A 23,278-nucleotide genomic window follows, 5' to 3' on the forward strand; every position below is an offset into this window, starting at 1 on the left:
GTCTTAAAAACTACATCTCAGTAGAAGAAGAGAAACTATCACAACCCTTAGGAGTCCTCAAACGATCAAATGCCACTTTGACCTAGGAGCCAAGACCATAGAGGATGGAGTTTTTTGTTCTTCCACCGGCAACATCATAATATATTTCATTTAGCACATCAGTGGATAGAGACTGTGACTCCCCACCCCCACCCCCTCTGATGGTGGTTGAGAGGCCTGAGTCACTATTTTTGTCATTTGCTCCTGTGTGAAAAAAATATAATGTTGATTAATATCCAATTTGATTACAATTACTAAAGCTAATCAAGATATAAATGAACAAATATAATAAAGTTAATAATATTATGTGGAGGGCCCGAAATCGAGAATCAACAAATGACTCATCTTTCTTCTTGTGGGTCTTAAGAATGACCTCCATACATGTGAACTGTCGACCAAGATCATGCTTCCACATACACAAATAATTTAGGACATAATTATACAAGTTTGGTAATAAATACAAAATTTGTTAAAAAGTATAACTTTAAATTAAAGTCACCAAATCCATAGCATGCTCAGCAATAGATTTGGATCCTAACGTATGCCGAGCGGTTCTAGTGTTTGGGCCACCTAGCTCTGTATTTCCGTTAAATCGAGCATTTTCAGCATTTTTTCTCCACCTTTCTATAGCCTAGGTGGTCATCCATGCACTCCATGTCGCCTCGAAAATATACGCCGACCTAGTGCCCTTCTTTCTTATATAGTACATAAAGTCTTTGTAGAGTTTGATACAATAGCTATTCCATATAGCTTTAAATTGTTCTTCTTGCCCTTTTTCCCATGTATATCTTTTCTACAATTATAAGTTGAGAATTTAGTATATTAAAGGATAAATATATTATGGAACACCGGATATATTAAATTTACTTACTACAAATTCATTATAATAAAATGTCTTCATCTCCTGGTCTACATGTCTCTATGTAGTACCAGAAGTGCATACTCATTTTTTAAACTTTCTAATGATATAAGATGCAACCCGATGACCATCAGGAATAAATCTGCAAGAAAAAATATTAAGGTATGAAAATTATTGAAGAAATATATAAACTTGAATTACTAATAGCAAAAAATACTTACGAATCTCTGACAACTCTAAGAACCTTGTAGCCACGGGATGTTACTGTATATTGCTCAGTCATAATAATATCTCCAAAATAACATTACAACACAACATACTAAAGTTTACAAATATGCATGACATCAATACAAAATAATATGAAAATTAATAGTTTTAACATCACATTAATATCTATCTAATCAATATTAACAGTTTCAAAGTCTTCATTGCTAGACTATGTTAGTACAAATTTATCCTCAATGTCGGACATTTCTCCATTATCTATCTCTTTATAAGTGATATTAACATCTACAAATAATTGAGATGTAGATTGGAGTTGCAAATCAACTGAATGTCTCTCCATTTCTTCATTCTAAAATACATTATTATTTTGAGCAGTGATGGTATTAAGCATTTCTATAATCAAGCGAGGCTTCATTCGACTAACAAGCAACCACTCACTACATCTTCTTCTCTTTGTAGGATATTCAAGAAAGAAAACTTGTCCCGCTTCTACCTCGAAAATGAAAGGTTCGAACTTGTTGAACCTTTTGTTTGCATTAATCTCAACTAAATTATAGTTTGGATGTATTTTGGTATCTATTCTTGGGGTAGGATCGTATAATGAATATTTGAATAACATACACCTTTTTATAGGTAATGCAAGATATTTAACCTCTATGATTTCCTTAAGTCTGTGATAGTAATCAAACTGAGTGTTATTGTTGTCCATAAATCCTTTGACGCAAACACCAGAATTATAGGTTAATCTCTGTGAATCTAAATGTACTACGTGGAATTTGAGGCCATCAACATAGTAACCAAAGTAGGCCTTTATTTATGGAGGGATGTTGATGCAAGATCCATTATCCTATCATCTTGCACATTTGATATTCTATGGTCTTTTACCTATATAAGTAGTAGACATTAGGATACTTCTTAATTACACATGAACTTAAAAATTTGATAAATTCTCTAACTTATATATATTTGAAATCATAATGCAAATTCAGCCTCTAACTTTTCAGCTACCTCGCTTGCACCCATTGAAGGATTTTGTAGATATAGTTGATGCTCGTGCAAGCTAGGAAAGAAGGTAATTTTAAGACAATTAGGATATCAAGCAAACAAATTAAATGGGGGATAAATGTTTGATTAGAGAAGTCAAGTTACTTTATGTATGTCTTCACCTCATCACAGTTTAAGAGTATGTATGTTATTGCATCATGGTATTCTTCTTAAGTCAAGAATCTAGAAACAAATGCGTCCATTAGCTTACCAGGAAACTTGAAAATAGAAAACATCGATGGGTCTATCGACTGAGCATCATCAGAATTTCTAGGGCACTTGTTGTTGGTGTAGTTGGCACCAATGGTCAAACCTAGATTTTGATGAATGATAAATGGATTAAAGTTAGGTGTTGTGTGATCTAACCTTTCTATCAAGTGTGCAGAACTTGAGAGGTTTGACACCAGACTGAAATTCAGCTAAATTTGGAGGACCTAATAGCTGGTGTAGAAGTCCAAATAGGTCAAGAAGTGACCTGATATCTAGCGAGAAGTCCCACTGGGTCCCGCGGGAACGACAGCTGACTGAAGTCCAGTTAGGTCTGCAGACCTGACAACTAGCTGGAAGACCTTGTGTGCCAAAATGGAGTCAAGCAATTCTGCATGGTAAGTAAGGTAAGTCACAAGAGGAGAGTGTTCCAGTGAGAACGATTTCCAATTAGGGACTTTAGACATAAGTCCAGTTAGGTCCATTTTGAAAACCTAAATTGATACCATGACTAGATCCTGGTCTCGGTGAGACAGGATCTAACTCATAAATCTATATAAACTATTCATACATATATTTTTCTAACTCTATTTTGTAGAGGCAAATGTAGACCTTCAAATTATACACGCATGGCAACTAATAGAGTTTGATTCAAAGTTTGGAGTCAAAAGATATGGCCTCTAGAAGATTGTTGTGTTAAACCAACAGATTGAAGATGCCTCGAATGGGTTGGAGGCATCTTGGATGGATGGGAGGAGCCTTGGAGAGCTCTGGAGGAGCTTCCGATAGATGAGAGGAGCCCTGGAAAGCATTGGAGGTGCCTTCAATTGGATAGAAGCCATATTTTATTCTCCTTATCACGACTGAAGCTTAATGGATCAATTTTTACGATTAGAGGTGCCTTTAAGGGTGTTGGAGGCACTCTCAATAGCCTATAAATACCGTATTTGATTAGCAGCAAGGGATTAACTGATTTTCAAGCTACTACGACTTTTCTGCTTTGCTAAACACGTCGTACTGTTGCTGCACAACTACTCTGAGATATCCTATCGCTATCGACAGACTGACATCAACACACGAGCCCTAAACTTCGACAGTCTAAGTGTTGATAAATTTAATTAAAGTCATTTACATTATTATTGTCCAAAAGGTAGTGTAGGGTGTTACACTGTCCTTTACTCTTATACTCGATTCACTCTTCCGGTGGTTCCAGAAAAGATTTTCATCAATTATCTATCGATACGGTCTGAGGGATTACGGGTCTTAGAGTAGGAGTCACCGAAGTATCCGAACCAAGTAACTAATCAAATTTTCTATTTCGCTTTCATACTTAGTTTTTCGGTTACACTACTATTAAAGTTTTCAAAATAAAAAAATGCTCTATTTTTTAAAACACACATGATTCACCCCCTTTCATGTGCACTACGGTCCTTCACTTGCGATGCTTGGTTTTCGTATTATCAGTAAAATAATAGGAGTAGAAAGAAGATGTTTTTTCAATCAGATAAGTATTATATATTAACCTTTCAACTCTTGCTTTATTACGAACATTATTCTTTAATTTCTTCAAAAACTATTCAAATTGATACATATATCTGTATTACACAGGATCCGCTATTTGTGCCTCGCATGGTAAATGTATTGGTAGATGTTCCATTGAATAAAAAAACTTGGTGGAAATATGCACTTCAACTTATATAGTATGAGAGGAATGTTCGTTTCTAGTTAAAGCATATCATCCATTATAATATACCTTGCTATCAAATCTCTGAAAAATAAACTTAATTCTATGAGTGCTTGTCAAACATTATAAGGAAGTAAATCATGAAAAGCTACTAGAATAAGTCTTTGCATGAATACATGACAGTTATGACGCTTCATTCCAAACATCTTTAACTTGTTCATATCCATACATCAAGTCATATTTGAGGCATACCCAACTAAAAATTTGATTTCTTTCAACCAATTACAAAAAATTTGCTTATCATCTTTGTCCAATATATAATAAGCCTTTGGAAATCTATTGGTTGTTTCATCCTGATGCAACTCTGGTCTGTTGACTGTGTTGAACCCCGTGGTAGTTTTGATGTGATCAACCAAGCTTAGGTTAGGTCCTGCTTTGTGTTTGATCCCTGTGTCTAAGTGTGCAGGAGCTTAGGAGCGCAGGAAGTCGAGCGGAAGACGCAGCTAGCGAGAAGGAAGACGCAGGAAGGGAGCCGACGAGCTCAGTGCGTCCGAAGGACGAGAGAGCTGCGGAAGAGTACACCCGATGGGCGTGAAGAACATGCGCGATGTTCGAGGGACGTAAAGCTGGGACGGAAGACTGCTCGAGGAGAAGGCCGGGAACTTGGTTCGGGTGAGCCCTATTCTGGACGGCCGAAATCACCCAAAGAAGCTGAACCAGAGCAAGTCAACTGGAAGTTGACTTGTCAATAGTTCGGTCGACCGAACCTCCTGATCGGTCGACCGAACCCCTCTCAATCAGCAGCCAACCGCCAATGCCACATCAGAAGCTGACCGTTGGTAAAGTTGATCGGTCGACCTAACCTCTTGATCGGTTGATCGAACCGAAGTTAATCCAGAGACTTAGTCGAGCAAATTGATCGGGCCAACTCAGCTGGAGACCGTTGACCGATCGGTCGACCGAACCAAAGCTCGATCCTCAGAGACTGCACCTGGATGGAACTGGGCAGGTACAGCAGGTTCGGTCGATCGAACCTGGGGATCGGTCGACCGACCCTCTCGAGTCAAACCTGATCCTGAAGGTTCAGGTTATGTGATAAGCTCTAGAACTCCTATATAAAGGAGGTCTCGGGTAGCTATTGAAGAACAACGAACACGAACGAAATAGCAACTCTTGTACTCTCATTCTCTTAGCAACTACTGTGCTGTCAAAGTGTAAAAGGCTTCTCCGCCTTCAGAGAAGGAATTTTCTCTTACTGCCCTGGATTAACAACCCTCTTGGTTGTAACCAGGTTAATTTCTGTCTCCCGTTCTTTCTACTGTTAGTTTTATTATTGTTGCTTTATTTTAAGAGTTGAAAAGCTTTGAGGAGGGTTACTTTTAGTTTCAAGCAATTCACCCCCCTCTTGTCGGTCTCCGCTGCACCAACAGACTGGTTATTTTAATTCTTCATGTGATTTTATAGTGTCTTTAGTTCTTCCAGGCATGTTCATCACAGTGTTGAAGATATTATCGAAAAAAAATTTCTCAATATGTATGATATCTAAATTATGTTGAATAAGTAGATACTTCCAATACGGCAACTCCAAAAAAATACTCCTTTTCTTCTAACCACACTTGCACATCCTAACAATGTATTTATTTAACTCATCGGAACTAGATTGAGATACTGGTAGAAATCCATAACTATATATTTGTTCAATGATTTTTTCACCTGAAGCATTGATTGTTGGAGGAGGTTTTCTAACTACAACATTCTTTAGGAATTTTTTTTTATTTCACCTAAAAAGGTGATCAACAGGTAAAAATTTACAATGATTATCAAACCAAGATGTCTTCACATTGAAAAATAATGAAAATACATCAGAATCTATCATGCAGTGTGGGCATACTAATTTACCAGCTATGCTCCATCCTGACAACATTGAGTATGTTGAAAATTCATTGATCGTCCGTAATAATACAGCATGCAATCTAAAATTAGTTTTACTTGTAACATCATAAGTGACCGACCCTACATTCCATGGTTCATTCAACTCGGCAATCAAAAGTTGCAAGAAAACATCAATCTTCTCTTTGAGATTGGTTAGACCAGGAATTAACACAGTAAGGAACATAAATTCATCTTCCATGCACATCTATGGTGGTAAATTGTATGGTGTTAATATAATTGGCCAAGATGAATATTGTTGTCCTGATTGACCAAATGGTTGAAACCCTCTGCAGAAAGTCCGAATTTGGCATTACGTGGTTTCATTGCAAAGGAGAAAAATGCAGTATCAAGATGTTTCAATGTAGGGGAATCACAAGGATAACAAATAATACCTCCTTCGTGCTCATGTTTATGATGTCGCATCATGTGGCAAGCTGTAGCGGGAGATGCATACAAGCATTGAAGTCTAGCAGTTAAATGAAAGTAATACATTACTTTCCAAGTAATATTTTTCCTTTTCTTCCATGGTATGTGAGTATGATGCTTATAATGAGGGTGAGTATGGATTTTGCATTCACTCAAATCGTTGTCTTCATTCTAAAATATCATGCAGTTGTTTATACAATAATCAATCTTCTCTACAGGTAAATCTAAACCTCTAACTAATTTCTTTGTACTATAAAAACTATCAGTCATTATATTATCAACAAGAAGCAATTTTGACATCAATTGACGTATGTCATCATAACATCATTTTGAAAAACAATGTTCTGCTTTCATGTTCAATAACCTTGCAGTAGCTAATAGTTGAGAATGACAAGAAGGAATGTATTCTCACACTTCTCTTTCACTAGCCTTTAACATTTCATGTATTTGCTAATATTCAGGTATTCGTATTTCATCTATATTAGAATAATCAACTGCAGCATTTATCGCATCATGAACCATTGATTGCATTGGAATATCATTAGTTAATGATTCAGGTGTAGTAAAAGTTGTGTCAAATGGCAAACCACCAGAAGACCCAATTGGTTCATATAAATAAGGTTCTCTGTGACAGTACTAATTGTAGTAATTTGGCACAAAACCATTTCTATATATATGTACTTTCATAGTATCCTCATCACAGAAAGCTCTATTTCTACATTTCGAATCATTACACGGACATCGTAATTCGGCACCATGCATACATTCTGGATGACTCTTAGCAATGTTCACAAACTCTTCAAATTTAGCAATAAAATAATCTCTAATAAATCCATTTTCAAATCAATTGTACACTCAAATTTTGTTCATAGACATTGTCACCTAATAAGAATATAATTTAAAATAGTATTAAACTTGTAGCATTTGATTTAAGCTTAACTAAAGCAATTAAACATAGTATAGTGTGGGTAGTTTCCATTTAACAACCTAATATATTATATTAGACATAATGTTCACTTTATATTGAACATTCAACTTAGGTAACCACATGAAACTTAGATTGTTTTTCCATATATTTCAGATCAGCCAAAAAACATAGATTTCAGATTAGACAAATTACAAACAATGATATCTTTTAGAATACATCTAAATTCAACTATGTAAAATAACTAAAAAAATTATTGTTTATTAAATTATACCTAAAGAAGAGTAGTCTAGGCGGAGAAAAGCAGCAAATGCAGTATACTACACAAAAACTAAAAAATAGTAAAATTTAACCACAAACAAACATAACAAAATAGTATGCGGCGAACCAAGCTTGTGGTCGTGAGCTTGCGACATGGCTAGCTGACGGGTTGGGCACGCTGCTAGCAATCGTCGGCCTCATGCTGGCGGTCGGCACATCCGCAGGCCTCATGTTGGCACTCGACAAAGCCGCTGACCTCATGTCGGCGGCCTACACAGTCACAAGCACGCGGCTGGTGGCATGCACAGCCACTAACACGTGGTTGGCGGCCTGCACAGCCGCTGGCACGCGATTAGCGCCAGACACACCGCCAGTCATGTCTTAGCAGCCGGAAAGGTCGCCAACCACGTGCTAGTGGGCGAAAATGCCACCAGCCGTGTGCTAGCGACCGGAAACACCGCCAGCCGTCGGAGAGAAGACATGCACGCGTGAGAGGAACGAAGGGCGCAAGTGCCCTAATAATTTCAGGATTCCCGGCGAAATAGAACCTCGAAAAAAAATTACCTGCTGGGTTAAAATTCCGTCGGTAGCCCCTTTATTTTTGTAAATTAATAAAATTTCGACATAATTTAACTTCCGTTGGTATATTCCATCAGTAAACCTGATAAATTTTGTACTGCTAATCGATTACTCAATCGATTTCCAAACTTTATGTTCTCTCGGAAGAGACCATAATTGATTAGTCCAATCAATTAAGACTTCTTAATTGATTGCCTCAATCGATCTTTCATTCTCGCGACAAAACACTGCTTAATCAATTGACTTAATTGATTAGCATGACTAGAATCGATTGTCTAATCGATTTCGCCACCCTCTATTCTCATGAGAAAAGCCGCCTAATCGATTGGATCAATCAGTTAAGATTGGTCTAATCGATTACCCTAATTGATTAGGCTAGGGGTAATCAATTACCCCAATTGATTCTCCAACTCTAACTTGCTTAATTCAAGTCTAGGGTTCCCTTGTCCAATATCCAGTCAACCATGACCTGTTGGAACTTCCCAACCAAGTATTCGGTCAATCGTTGATCCGCTTGGACTTTGCCAACTTCTCGTTAATCTTTCGATCACCAAGTGCAGTCCTCCTTAACCCACTTGGAGTTTCCTTTTGCTTAACCGTATTTAAGACTTTCCTCTTGTCAACGTGTTATCCTCCTTGGTCCACTTGAACTTTCTTTTGCATAACCACAACTAGGACTTCGTTTTACTAACATGCAGTTCTTCTTGACTCATTTGAACTTTACTCTTACCTAACCCTCGAGTGAGTACTTTGTCTTGTCTAGGGGTGCAAATGAGTCAAGTCACTCACGAGCGGCTCAATCAAAGCTCAACTCGAGCTCTAAGTTGACTAAGCTCAAGCCGAGCTCGAGCCACCTTGTTTAATATTCGAGTTAATCTAGAGCTCATTTAATACTGGCTCGATGGCCAGGCTAATTCAATATTCTAATATTTAAAATAATTACTTTTTAAAATTAAATAATACGTTGAGATGATATTTATAGCTAGAGTTTTTTATTAGACTTGCCGGAGGTTGAAGGTTTGAATCCTAGTTTGCACAGCCTTTTTTTCATTTAAATTCAGTTTCGAGTCGAGCTCGGTTGATTAGATAGCCGCTTATTTGCACCCCACTTTCAAGAGTGAATGGGTTTTCTCCTCTATCCTTGAAGTAAGAGGGAAGGAGCGCTCCATCCGAACCTGGTTCAGAAGGACTGAAGTCTCATATTAAGTAAGAGGGCCCATCTATTTATCCTTTTATTGGAGCTCTACCAACGTACAAGGAAGAGATGAGATCGATGCGAGGAATTGATAGAGAGGATATGAACTCGACGACATGGACAGAGTCTATTCTAGATGGGAGAGAAGAAGAGCTAGAGATAAAGAGTGATTATATATTTTTTTTTTTCTCTGTTATCAATTCATTATTCTGCCACTTCTAATAAAAACTCAAGTTATCCCAATAAAAATGTATAGATTTTTTAACTTTTAAAAAACATGCCTACATATTTTGAAAATATTAAAATTAAATGCTCAATTGCATGGACAAGTAGCAAGCATATAGTAGACGGACGACAAATAATTAGTTATGTGCATTACGGAATTAATTTCGTCGAACGGTGACTACGAACAACGATCCATTTGCCCTTTCAAACTTATCTTTAATGTTTATTTGGGATGACGGATTTAAAAATTAAAGAAAATTTTAAGTAGGAAAAAATTTTCATTGCTTACTTTATAAGAAAGGACGGATTAATCATCCTGTCCGTTGTTTACTTTTTATCAAACAATGGATGGATGAATTCTTAAATTCATCAGTGGATCATTTTTTAGTTTTTATTCATCCTCTTTAAATAAGACGCACAACCCAATCCGTCCTCAACTCACATGTGTTGGCACCATCTCCGTCACCACCGTCCTCCCTATCTTCTCCTCCTTGAGCCTTTTCTCCCCTCCTTCCATTCTCGTCCGCCTCCAAACAATCCAACCTACAACTCTTTCCTCTACTTGTCCACTTGTGTTGCCATCACCAACACCTCCACGCCTCATGCTCACAGGCGACTCGCCCATGAGAAAGCGAGCAGGCGGGCATCCTGTTGCTCGCAGTCGAGCAGGCGACTTGCCCGTGAGTAGGTGGATAGCCTCGCGCTCGCCCGCGAGCAGGCTTCTTGATAGCGAGTAGGCAAGCAACCTCGTGCTCGCCCGGAAGCAAGTTAGCGGTCGTGAGCAAGCAAGCAACCACAAGCACGCAAACGTTTAGACTAAAAGCGATAAAAGAGAATTACCAGAATTGACCGAATCAAATCAAATTAGTTTTAGCATTATTCTAATAATTCTGTTATAATTATTAGAATAATTCTCAGAATAATTTTTAGAATTATTCTATTATTTATTAATTGGTTAATTGACCGAGTATTTATTTAAACCCTATATATTGTATTGTCTTAAGGGCAAGTATTAATAAACAATAAGATTAATTATTACTCTCATATTTTTATTTTTTTCTATTCTTCTTTTAACATGGTATCAGAGTCATGATCCTTCATTCCTTCTCTTTCTCTTAATTCTCCCACCATAACCGTGTCGGCCTCCTTTCACCGTTTACATTACATGTTTCTATTTCCATTCTCTTATTATTATTATTTTTCTTTTAATTAATCTTTTCTTTCCTCTCTCCTATTTCTCTTCTCTCTCCCTCACAAATCCTCTTCTCTTCCTTTTTTTCTGCCGCCGCCCAAGACAAAAGAGGAGTTTTTTTTTTTTGAAACCATAAAACAAGACGACAAAAGGGCTTCTCCTTTTGTGCTACCGTCGTTGTCCACCGAACGCCAGTCAAACCTCGACGTCGACAACAAGTGGTTGCTCCATCCAAGGCTTCTATTTCCTCCAAGGGGAGTTTCTCCAAGCGAAAGGCCCACTTTCCGGCGATCCAGTCTCTCTACAAGATAAGTTATTTTACTTTAGATGTCAAATACTCAACACTATCAAGGAGGCCAAAAATAAAATTCAGTACGATGTCAAATTTGTCGCATCCTTGGTCATACTGGAAATCTATGCCCTAAAAGACTTGATTGCTCTCGGGTAAAATGTCAAATTTGTCACATCATTAGTCATCCGGAAAATCTATGCCCTAAAAGATTTGCCTCAAATTTCATTGGTGGTTCTACAGCCTCAAGACAACAGTCTATTTCACAAGCATATCCTAAAGCTCTCTCATCTGTGCCTACTTACGGTAAAACCCCAGAGTTTCCATCTACTGATTGGTATATTGACACTGGAGCAACTCATCATGTCACATCGAATTATAATATCCTTACAGACATAATGTCATATTATGGCTCAGATACGGTTCAAGTAGGCGATGGCTCAGGTTTGCAAATTGCTAATCTTGGAAACACATATATTCATTTATCTAATCGAACTTTTCACATGTGCAATGTCTTTCATGTTCCATCTATCACTAAAAATTTACTTTCTACCCGTTAGTTTTATCTTGATAACAATGTCATTTTTGAGTTTCATCATAATCATTATCTTATAAAAGATAAAGGATCAAATGCTATTGTGTTCCATAGGGGAATCAAAAATGACCTTTACTATCTTCAAGTTTTTCAATCAAAGCTTTTGTTGGTGAACGCACAAATAAACCAGCTTGGCATGCTCGACTTGGTCATCCTTCTCTTCATATTGTCCAGTCAATCATCAATAGGTATGATTTACCTACTTCCATTACCTCCTCTCCATCTCATTCATGTAGGGCCTACATGAAATCTAAAAGTCATAAGCTACCTTTCTATTCATCCGATTATGTTTCTAATTTCCCACTTGAATTAATTCATTCTGATGTTTGGGGCCCTGCACCTGTTTTATCTAACCAAGGTTTCCAATATTATGTTACCTTTATTGATCATTTTAGTAAATATACTTGTTTCTATCCTATGAAAAGAAAATCTTATTTATTGGATATATTCTGTAAATTTCAAAATCAAGTTGAACGATATTTTAATCGTAAAATACTTTCTTTTCATTCTGATTGGGGAGGTGAATATCAAGCTCTCCATCGTCATCTTGTCTCTTGTGGAATTGTTCATCGAGTCTCTTGTCCTCACACTCCAGAACAAAATGGCTCTGCTGAGAGAAAACATAGACACATAGTCGAAACTGCCTTAGCTCTTCTTCATCATGCATCAGTTCCACGTAAATTTTGGGATGAAGCTGTTACCACTGCTGTATATCTCATAAATCGACTCCCTACTCCATTGCTCAATCATAAATGTCCTTTTGAAACACTTTATAATCAAACTTATAATTACACTTTCCTTCGAATTTTTGGTTGCGCATGTTATCCATCGTTACGCCCCTACTCTAAACACAAACTTGACTCTCGTTCACTACAATGTGTTTTCCTTGGTTACAGCAATTTGCACCATGGTTATCGTTGCTTACATATATCAACAGGTCGAATTTATATTTCAGGACATGTTACTTTTGATGAAGCTCTATTCCCTTTTTCAGTATCTTTTTCGATCTCTCCTCCAGATACACGTGGCACCTTCTTAATACCACCTAATATTGTCAGAAATGATGGCATCCTAGGTCCTGCTCTGCTCTCTAATAACTCCCCTATACCATCAGAATCACCTCAAGATGCTGCTCCAATCTTGGAAACTTCGCCGGTCGAAGATAATATGCTCTCTAGTTCTGGATCCTCGGATAATGCAAGTCCGTCATCTACATTACCATGTCAGCCTACTTCCTCATCATCATCAACAAGTGATTCAGATGATAATGCTCCTCGTCACATGCTTCCCATTAGTGACATATATAAGCGTTGCCCACCAAATGCGACTCGATATCCTCTTCCACGGGCTCTAGTGGTCTCTTCAAAATCTATTGAACCAACTTGTTTTACACAAGCAAACAAGGATCCAAATTGGCGTAGTGCAATGGCTACAGAATTTAATGCACTTCTTCGCAATGGAACATGGAGTCTAGTTCCGTGCACTTCCTCAATGAATGTTGTGGGCTCTAAATGGGTATTCCGTCTTAAGTATCGAGCTGATGGTTCTCTTGAACGACACAAATCTCGACTTGTAGCCAAAGGTTTTAGTCAGCAACCAGGTATTGACTTCAATGACACTTTTAGTCCAGTCATCAAGATTACATCTGTCAGACTATTATTATCGATAGCTGTTAGTTCCAATTGGCCTGTACGCCAATTAGACATCTCAAATGCGTTTCTCCATGGTCATCTTGAGGAAACTATATTTATGGAGCAACCACCTGGGTTCATTCATCCATAATTTCCATCTCATGTTTGCCAACTTAAGAAATCCTTATATGGTCTTCGACAAGCTCCTCGTGCATGGTTTCATCGACTATCCAATTGGTTACAAGCTCAAGGATTTTCTGGATCAAAGACTGACTCGTCTCTATTTCACAAATATAATGATGGGTCCATGATATTCTTTTCTTATTTATGTGGATGACATCCTGATAACTGATAATGGTCACAAGGGCATCATAACTTTATTAAGTCTTCTCAATCAAGAATTTCCTACCCGAGATTTGGGTATTGCTCGTTTTTTTCTTGGTATTGAGCTTATTCCACGTGAGGATGACTATCTTCTCTCTCAGAGCAAATACATTACTGGATTTCTTCAAAGAGCCAAAATGGATGGAGCACGTCCGGTCTCTACACCAATTGCTATAAACAACTCTTCATCTTCATCCTCTCCTGCTCTGTCTGATCCACAGATTTATCGAAGCATTGTTGGAGCCTTACAATATGTCACTATCACGCACCCTGATATTACTTTTGCAGTAAATCGTGCTTGTCAATTCATGCATGCTCCAACTGAACAAAATTGGGATAATGTAAAAAGAATACTTCGCTATCTCAAAGGTATTATTCTACATGGTCTTCTTTTATATCGTCAATCGTCTCGAGATTTACATGCCTATAGTGAAACGGATTGGGCAAGTTCTCCTGAAGATAGACGCTCTACTAGTGGATATGCAATATTTCTTGGACGAAATCTTATCTCATGGAATTCGAAAAAACAACCTACGGTATCTCGTTCAAGTACTAAGACAAAATATAAAGTTATAGCAAATACAACGTCTGAAATTATTTGGCTTCAATCACTTCTCTCTGAACTTCATTTTGCATCAAATATTGCACCAAAAATTTGGTGCGACAATATTGGAGCAACATATCTCACAGCAAATCCAATCTTTCATGCTCGTACAAAACATGTGGAGATTGATTTTCATTTTGTTCGTGAACGTGTGGCAACTCAACAATTATCTGTCCTTTATATCTCTACTGAGGATCAAATTACTGATATCTTTACTAAGCCTTTATCCAGACAACGTTTCAACAAGTTAGCAAGCAAACTCAACATCAAAGATCTCCCGTTAAGTTTGTCAAGAGGTAAAAGAGATAAAAGAGAATTACTAGAATTGACCGGATCAAATCAAATTAGTTTTAGAATTATTCTAATAATTCTGTTATAATTATTAGAATAATTCTCAGAATAATTTTTACAATTATTCTATTATTTATTAATTGGTTAATTGACCGAGTACTTGTTTAAACTCTATATATTGTATTATCTTGAGGGCAAGTATCAATGAACAATAAGATTAATTATTACTCTCATAATTTTATCTTCTTTCTATTCTTCTTTTAACACAGACACTCGAGTGCGACCAGGCGGTGGCTAGGGGAGTTCGTCCACAAGCAGGCGACAGGGGGCGCTCGCCCGTGATTAGGTGGCTAGAGGAGCTCGCCTACGAGCAGGCGGCTAGAGGCGTCGCCCAATTTTTTGTTTCTCTTTTCTGTCTTCCTTTTTCCATTATCCATCAGTTGCCTTTCTCTTCCTTTTGTTGCCCTTCTCTTCCTTCGTTTCGAAGGATTTTTTTTCTACAGAGATTCTTTTCCTTTCTCCATCCATACCTCAAGTAAACATAGCATTAATAGTTGGTTGAAAATCTTCGTAGGCCCGGTGGCGTAGTCACATGGGGACAGAAGGATGTGACAACCCACCTTGATTTTTTTAAAAAAATAATATTAAAATCTCGCCGTCATTTTGACCCATATTGATGAAAAATTAAAATTGATCTTATATTTAGAAAATTCTCAACCTAAGCTACCTTTGGTATCATTTTTACAAGGAGAACATTCTAAATTAAAATCGGATCGGGTTTGAATTAAATTTAATAAGTTAAGACTAAACTAAGTTTAAGGTTTAAACGATATTGATCGATTTAAACTGAATTTAGATATTTTTAAGGAAACCTTATAATTCTCATCATGTCTTCGCTCATCCCTCTTTTTTATTTTCCCTTTTTTTTTCTTTCTCATTTTCTTATTCTCCTTCTCTTCTCTAATGATAATAAATTGTAGTTTTTTCTTTTACTCTTTTCAAGAACAAGAGTTATCTTTTACTCTCTTTTCTCTTCTCCATTAAGCAAGAAACGAAGTAACTGAGTTACTGTCCTCTTCTAATAACAAGAGTAGCCCTCATTTCTTCTTCTTATTCTTGTGTTTTCTAGGATTTTATTAGCCGTGCAAGAATAATCATATTTTATTTTATCTTACTCTCTTTGTATCATTGTTGAGCTTATCAAATAATCTAATCAAAATTACTAACGAAGAAAATAAATTCTCTTATGTATCTTCCTCTCTATCTTCTCTTCGTTTTTTCTATTTTTTCAAATCAACTGTCTTCCTTTTATTTTATTTTTCCAACAAGCAACAACCATAATAATAATAATAATAGGATTTTTTTTTCTTTTCTTCATGTTTCATTAATTGAATCATAAAGTATAAATTTAATTTTATAAGATTGTTAATTAAAATGATTATTTAGATCGATATAAAGGTTTCACAGATCATTGTTTCTTCACTATAGTAAAAAAAAAATTAAATTTAAATTCAATTTAAGCTCTTTCTATTTAAAATCTAGATTTTGAAATGTGAAAATCGAAGATTTTAAAATTTTCAGCATGATTGATTCAGGAATAATGGATCAGGCCAGTCCAGCCACCTCCGGGATCGGATAAAAAATAAAATAAATGGAGGGCGGACTGAAAGCAACGTGATAAAAGTGACGTGTAACAGATTCCTTTTCCTACAATCGAAATTAAGAAAAAAGTTGTTGATAAACAATGAAATCGTGCCTTTACTGCGCTAATGAGTCGAAGAAACCAATTAAACATGCCAATCTACCTGTAATGAGGCATTCTAAATATTGTTGGATATATATCACTGAAGAATAAGTAGAAGAGGCATAAAGTTTTATTGTATAAATGGAACTTTCTCCTAGTGAGAGTTTTAATATATATTAATTAATTTATATTCATTCATATATATATATTAATTAATAATGTGAATAAATATATAGAGATATTCTCTCTTACGCGTAGATATACAGGGAGTATAAATTTAGGACTCGAATTATATTGAACCATTTTAATTCGTGTGCGAGCACAACCTGAGCACGTCAAATGTCGGACTAGTCGGGACAAAATTTGTCCAAATAGAACAACCAACATTTTGAATGATCATTACTAACCTCCCGCATAGTAATGGTCATCGGCTATCATTAATCCCTAGGTGTTAAATAGTCATTACTCGTCATTCAATGTTGGGAATGGATGGTACTCCTATATAAAGGGAAATCATGATCTAGAGCAAGACACACAGAAAAAGAAGCAGTAATTCTTGCTCGGTGGAGTGTCCGTAATAGCAATCGGGTACCTTTTAGTTCGCCGTGACCATCAATGCTTGGTGGGAATCATGGTTCACCGTTATATCCTAGGAAACAGACGACTCAAGGAAACTTTGAAGCACAGCCGGAGATGGGGTGAATCCGTTTTAAAAAAAACTACGACCCTCGCAGACCTCGGTCATCCGCCCGCTCGAACTCTGCGTTTGCTCGGTCGCTCACGCCATTCGCTCATTCACTTGGCCTCTTCCTCCGCTCGACTGCACGCCCGTCTGGCTATTCGATTGTTCGGTAGCTCTGCTTGATATGCTACACAACGCGGTTGGCTATACTGCCCGTTCGGCCTCTCAGTCTGCTCTACCAGTCTGTGCTCAGCACTTGGTAGAAACCAACCCCATTGGCAGCCTGAGATTATCAGCTCAAATCATTGCAACAAATAAGTTGAATTCAATTTTCTGTATTTAAATTCAGCTAATTCCCAATTATCTCTTGTAGATTGTCCAGCAATCTTGAAATAGACTCGATTCTGTTGAGATGGTCACAGATCAAAGTGTTAAGGTGCAACAGACTCAAAACATGAATGCCCCCTCCACCCCAATTGAAACTGTGTCAATCAATCACGAGGAAAAGACAGAGAAGTTCAGTGGACTGAACTTCAAGAGATGATAGTAGAAGATGCTCTTCTACTTAGCCACGCTCAATCTGACTCGGTTCTTGACCGAGGACTCTCCTAAGCGTGCTGAGGATGCTGATGCACAGACCATCAGTGCATTGGAGGCATGGACTCATTCTGAGTTCCTTTGTCGAAACTACATCCTTAATTGCCTTGCCGACTCGTTGTACGTTGTGTATAGCATGAAAAGAACGGCTAAGTAGTTGTGGGAGTCCCTAGATAAAAAGTACAAGACAGAGGATGCAAGGGCCAAGAAGTTCATCGTGGGTTAATTCCTGAACTACAAGAAGTTGACTCCAAGATGGTGATCAGCCAAGTCTGGGAGCTTCAGGTGATCTTGCACGAGATCCACTCAGAAGGGATCGTTCTAAGTGAAACCTTCTAGGTGGCTACTATCATTGAGAAGCTGCCTCTCGGTTGAAAGGACTTCAAGAACTACCTGAAACATAGCAAAAGGAGATGAATGAGGAGGAACTCATTGTTAGACTTCGCATCGAAGAAGACAACAAGAGTTCAAAGAGAAAGATGTTCTCTCAGGCTACTACTATGAAAGCCAACGTGGTCGAGCACAGTCAAAGCTCGAAACGTAAGAACCCCAACTCGTCTAAGATGGGACCCAGAGGAGGCATCGGTAAAAAGAAATTCACTATAAAGTGCTTCAACTATGACTGAGTCGGTCACAAATCTTCGGAATGAAAAAAGCCAAAGAAGCAGGAAGCCAACCTGAATGAGGGACTAGAAATAGATGACCTCTACGTTGTGGTCTTTGAGTTGAACCTAGTGAGTTCAAACCCGCGACAATGGTGGATCGATACTGGAACCACCAGACATGTCTGCTGCAACAAGGAGCTACTCCATAACTTTGAAGAAGTCAATGGAGATAAATTGTTCATGAGGAACTCAGCAACCTCGGACATCATGAGCCAAAGAAAGACCTCGGGCAAGGACCTTACTCTGAATGTGTTGTATGTTTCGGAGATTTGGAAGAATCTAGTGTCCAGATCACTGTTAAGCAAGCATGGCTTTCACATTATTCTTGAGTCAGACAGAGTTGTATTGTCTAAGAATGCAATGTTTGTAGAAAGAGACTATATATCTAATGGGTTATTTAAACTTAATGTAATGGTCATTAGGCATAAGATAAATAAAAATAAAAGTTCTTCCACTTATATGCTTGAGTCTTTATGTTTGTGGCATGGTAGACTAGGATATGTTAATTATGATATGTTGTGTAAATTAATAAATATGCAAAGCATACCTGCATTCCATCTTGTCCCGAAACACAAGTATGAGATTTGTGTTGAAGCGAAAATGATAAGGTCATCCTTTCAACATATTGAAAGAAGCAACAAACAACTCAAGCTAATTCACACCGACGTGTGCGACCTCAAAGGTACACAAACACGTGGTGGGAATAAATACTTTATCAATTTTGTAGATGATAATACAAGATATTGTTATGTGTATCTTCTCAAAAGTAAGGATGAAGCTATAAAGAAATTTACACTCTATAAGAATGAGATTGAAAACTAACTTAATAGAAAGATTAAGGTGGTTCGAAGTGACCAAGGTGGTGAATATGTATCACCGTTTGCTGAGTTGTGTGTTGAACATGAGATCAGACACGAAATTACAGGTCCTTATACTCCTTAGCAAAATAGAGTTGTTGAGCGTAAGAATCAAACTCTAAAGGAGATGATAAATGTTCTTCTATTAAGCTCTGGACCGCCAGAATTCATGTGGGGGGAAGCTGTGTTAATAGCCAATTACCTTCTAAATAAGGTGCCCCGGAAGAAAATAGATAAGAGCTCTTATGAGTTGTGGAATGGAAGACAACCATCTTATAAATATTTACGAATGTGGGGACGTCTTGCCAAAATTTTAGTGTCTGATCGAAAAAGGATTAAGATAGGACTAAAGACTGTTAATTGTATATTTATTGGAGATGCACAGAACAGCAGTGTGTATCGATTTTTTGTGTATGAGTCACAAATATCGGAGATACACAAGAACTCGATAATAGGATTAAGAAATGCCTCATTCTTCGAGCATATGTTTCCGTATAAGACCCGAGAGGATGTTAGCTCCTCAAAGCAGACATATGAAGCACAAGGTGAAGATGATGATGAGGAACCAGTGGAGGTTGTGCTTAGACGAAATAAAAGAGCTCGAGTAGAAAAATACTATGGATCGGATTTTATTATTTTTATATTAGAAAGTGTAGGATCAAACAAAATTTAGATATCTCCACAATGACATGATATTGTCCACTTTGGGCCTAAGCCCTCATGGTTTTGGTCTTGGGCTCTCCCCAAAAGGCCTCATGCCAATGGAGATATCTTTTCTTTTATAAACTCATGATCTTTCCCATGTGTTTTCAATGTGAGACTGTGTTTGCAACCTTGCAACCCCAACAATCCCCCCTCAAATAAAGGACCACAGACTTCCCACGTCTGATCATCGACCCACCAGGTCTTCCTACCCCTCGGTCCACCCGACCTACTAGGACTTTCTTGCATAACAGCAACTAGAACTTCTTGCCTAATGTTTGGTACTCTTAATCCGAACATAGGAGCCCTCACTTTCTTTGTTTGAGATCAATATTGTACCCACATGGCTCAATCAGACCATAGCTCTTGTGCACAGTCGGCAGTTAAACCTTCTGGCAATCCGGGCTCTGATACCAATTGTAGGATCGAAAAGAATTTAGATATCTTCACAATGGTATGATATTGTCCACTTTGGGCCTAAACCCTCATGGTTTTGCTCTTGGGCTCTCCCCAAAAGGCTTCATACCAATGGATATATCTTTTCTCTTATAAACCCATGATCTTTCCCATGTGTTTTCAATGTGGGACTATATTTGCAACCTTGCAACCCCAACAGAAAGTGAGCCCCGAAGTTACTCAGAAGTTGTAGGCTCTTTTGATGGACCTCACTGGAGAGAGAAAATTGCATCTAAGATGGACTCTATCTTGTAAAATCACACTTGGGAACTTGTGGATCTTCCTCCTGAAAGTAAACCACTAGGTTGTAAGTGGATCTTCAAGAAGAAAATGAAGTCAGATGGCACAATTGATAAATATAAGGCCAAATTAGTAATCAAAGGATACCGACAACAAGAAAACCCCGATTACTTTGATACGTATTCTTTGGTGTCGAGAATAACTTCCATTAGAGTACTGTTGACTATTGTCGCTTTATGAAATCTCGAAATACATCATATGGATGTAAAGATAGCTTTTCTAAATGATGATTTAGAAGAAAAAATCTACATGGAGCAACCAGAAGGATTTTCTGTGCCAGGACAGAAAAAAAAGGTTTGTAGATTTGTGAAGTTATTATATGGCTTGAAACAAGCTCCAAAGCAGTGGCATGAAAAATTTGATAATGTCATAAAAGAATATGAATTCAAGATTAATGAATGTGATAAATGTGTCTACACGAAAGTCACAGAGAATGACTACGTCATCTTGTGCCTATATGTAGATATAATATTTATCATTGGGAGTAATGATAAGATAATCAAATCCACTAAAAATATGTTGAACTCAAGATTTGACATGAAAAACTTGGGCCTAGCTCATGTGATTCTAGAATCAAAATTTTTAGAATAACAGAAGGACTTATTCTTAGTCAGTCACATTACGTGGATAAGATTCTTGAGAAATTCACCAAGGGTAATACTATATTGGCACGAACATCGATAGGTACGAGTCAACATCTATCAAAAATTGAGGTAAAAGTATCTCTCAGATAAAGTACACTCAAGTAATTGGAAGTCTAATGTACCTAATGTGTTGTACACGACCAGACTTGGCCTACGCAGTAAGTAAACTGAGTAAATACACGAATAATCTTGGTGTTGAGCACTGGAAAGGGATAACAATAGTACTGAGGTACTTGAGGTATACTTGTGAATATGGACTGCATTATACGAGATATCCTGCTATGATTGAAGGATACAGTGATGCGAGTTAGATATCTGACATAAAAGACTCTAAGTCTACGAGTAGATATGTATTCACTCTTGGAGGTGCAGCCATATCCTGGAAATCTTCTAAACAAACGGTAATAACCAAATCCACAATGGAATTTGAGTTTGTAGCTTTTGAAAAATGTGGTAAAGAGACTGAATAGCTACGGCAATTCTTAAAAAATATTCTGAGATGGCCAAAACCTGTACCGGCAACATTACGATAGTCAATCAGCAATCAGTCGGACACAGAGCCATTTGTATAATGGTAAGTCTAGACATATACGTCGTAGACATAATATCATTAGACAACTACTCTCAACGGGAGTTATCGCTGTTGACTATGTAAAGTAAAAGGATAGCCTAACAGATCTGTTAACTAAGGGATTAAACAGAGAGTTAGTTACAAGCACATCGCGAGGGATGAGTTTAATGCCGATAAGAAATGTTGGTGCAAAGGAAACCCAACCTATACAGACTAGAGATCTCAAGAACTAGGTTCAAAGGGGCAACCTAATTGTACCGACAAAAATTGCTCACTATAGGGGACCGACCCAGTGGATCAGTAAAGGATGGAAGTTGAGCATATGACTTTGAATGATCCAAGAAGAGTCATGTGGAATACTCTTAAGAGATCAGCTATGTAAGAAAAAAGTGGGATCGCTTCGAAAAGAATTGGAGGCACAATTCTTAGAACTTCTCATAGAACCAAGCGTGTTCATGGCCAAGAACGAACACACTCATGAGAACTAATTTGTATTATGGAGAGTCTTGGGTGAGATATGTCAATGCTTACACAGACGGCAGAATAGTTTAAAGACATCACGTCTATTATCAACTAGTAAACAAACATATCTTTACAAGAGAATGTTCAAAGGGTAAAATCTACCTGTCCTATACTAGACTCAATTATTGAATGTTTTCACATACTCTATCTTCATTCATGTGGGGGATTGTTAGATATATGTGACTGAGAAGAGGTGGAAGAGGCATGAAGCTCTATTATGAATGAGACTTTAGTTCCACATTGGAAGTTTCAAGACATATTAGTTGATTTATATTGATTCACATGCATTGATGATATGAACAAATGCATGGGGAGAGGCTTTCTCTCATGCATGGGTACGCACGGGGTGCAAATTCAGGATCCGGATTGCACTAAACCATGTTGACTTGTGTACGAACACGACATGCACGTGACGAATGTCGGACCGATCGAGGCATAATTTGTCCAAGTGGAACAACTAACATTTTGCCACGTGGATTCTTTTTGCCGGTCAAAAATGTAACGGAAGCATTAATCATTGTTTTCGTAACCTCCCGGATAGTAATGGTCGGCCATTAATGGTCGTCGACTATCATTAATCCTTAGGTATTGAATGGTCATTACTCGTCATTCAATGCTAGGAAGGGATGGTGTTCCTATATAAAGGGAAACCATGGTCTTGAGCAAGATACACAGAAAAAGTAGTAGCTCTCCACCTCCATTCCCCTTCTCTTTCGTGCAACTCTTACTCGGCGGGGTGCTCGTGATAGCAGTTGAGTACCTCTCAGTTCACTATGACCATCAGTGCTTGAAGGAATCACGGTTCACCGTTGTATCCTGGGAAACAGACAACCCAAGAAAATCTCGAAGCACAGCCGGAGGTGGAGCGAATCTATTTCAAGGAAACTGCGGCCCTCGCAAGCCTCGATCATCCGCTCACTCGAACTCTGTGTTCACTCAACCGCTAATTCA

This window comes from Zingiber officinale, chromosome 2A, assembly GCF_018446385.1.
Source record: "Zingiber officinale cultivar Zhangliang chromosome 2A, Zo_v1.1, whole genome shotgun sequence".
Taxonomy (NCBI): Eukaryota; Viridiplantae; Streptophyta; class Magnoliopsida; order Zingiberales; family Zingiberaceae; genus Zingiber; species Zingiber officinale.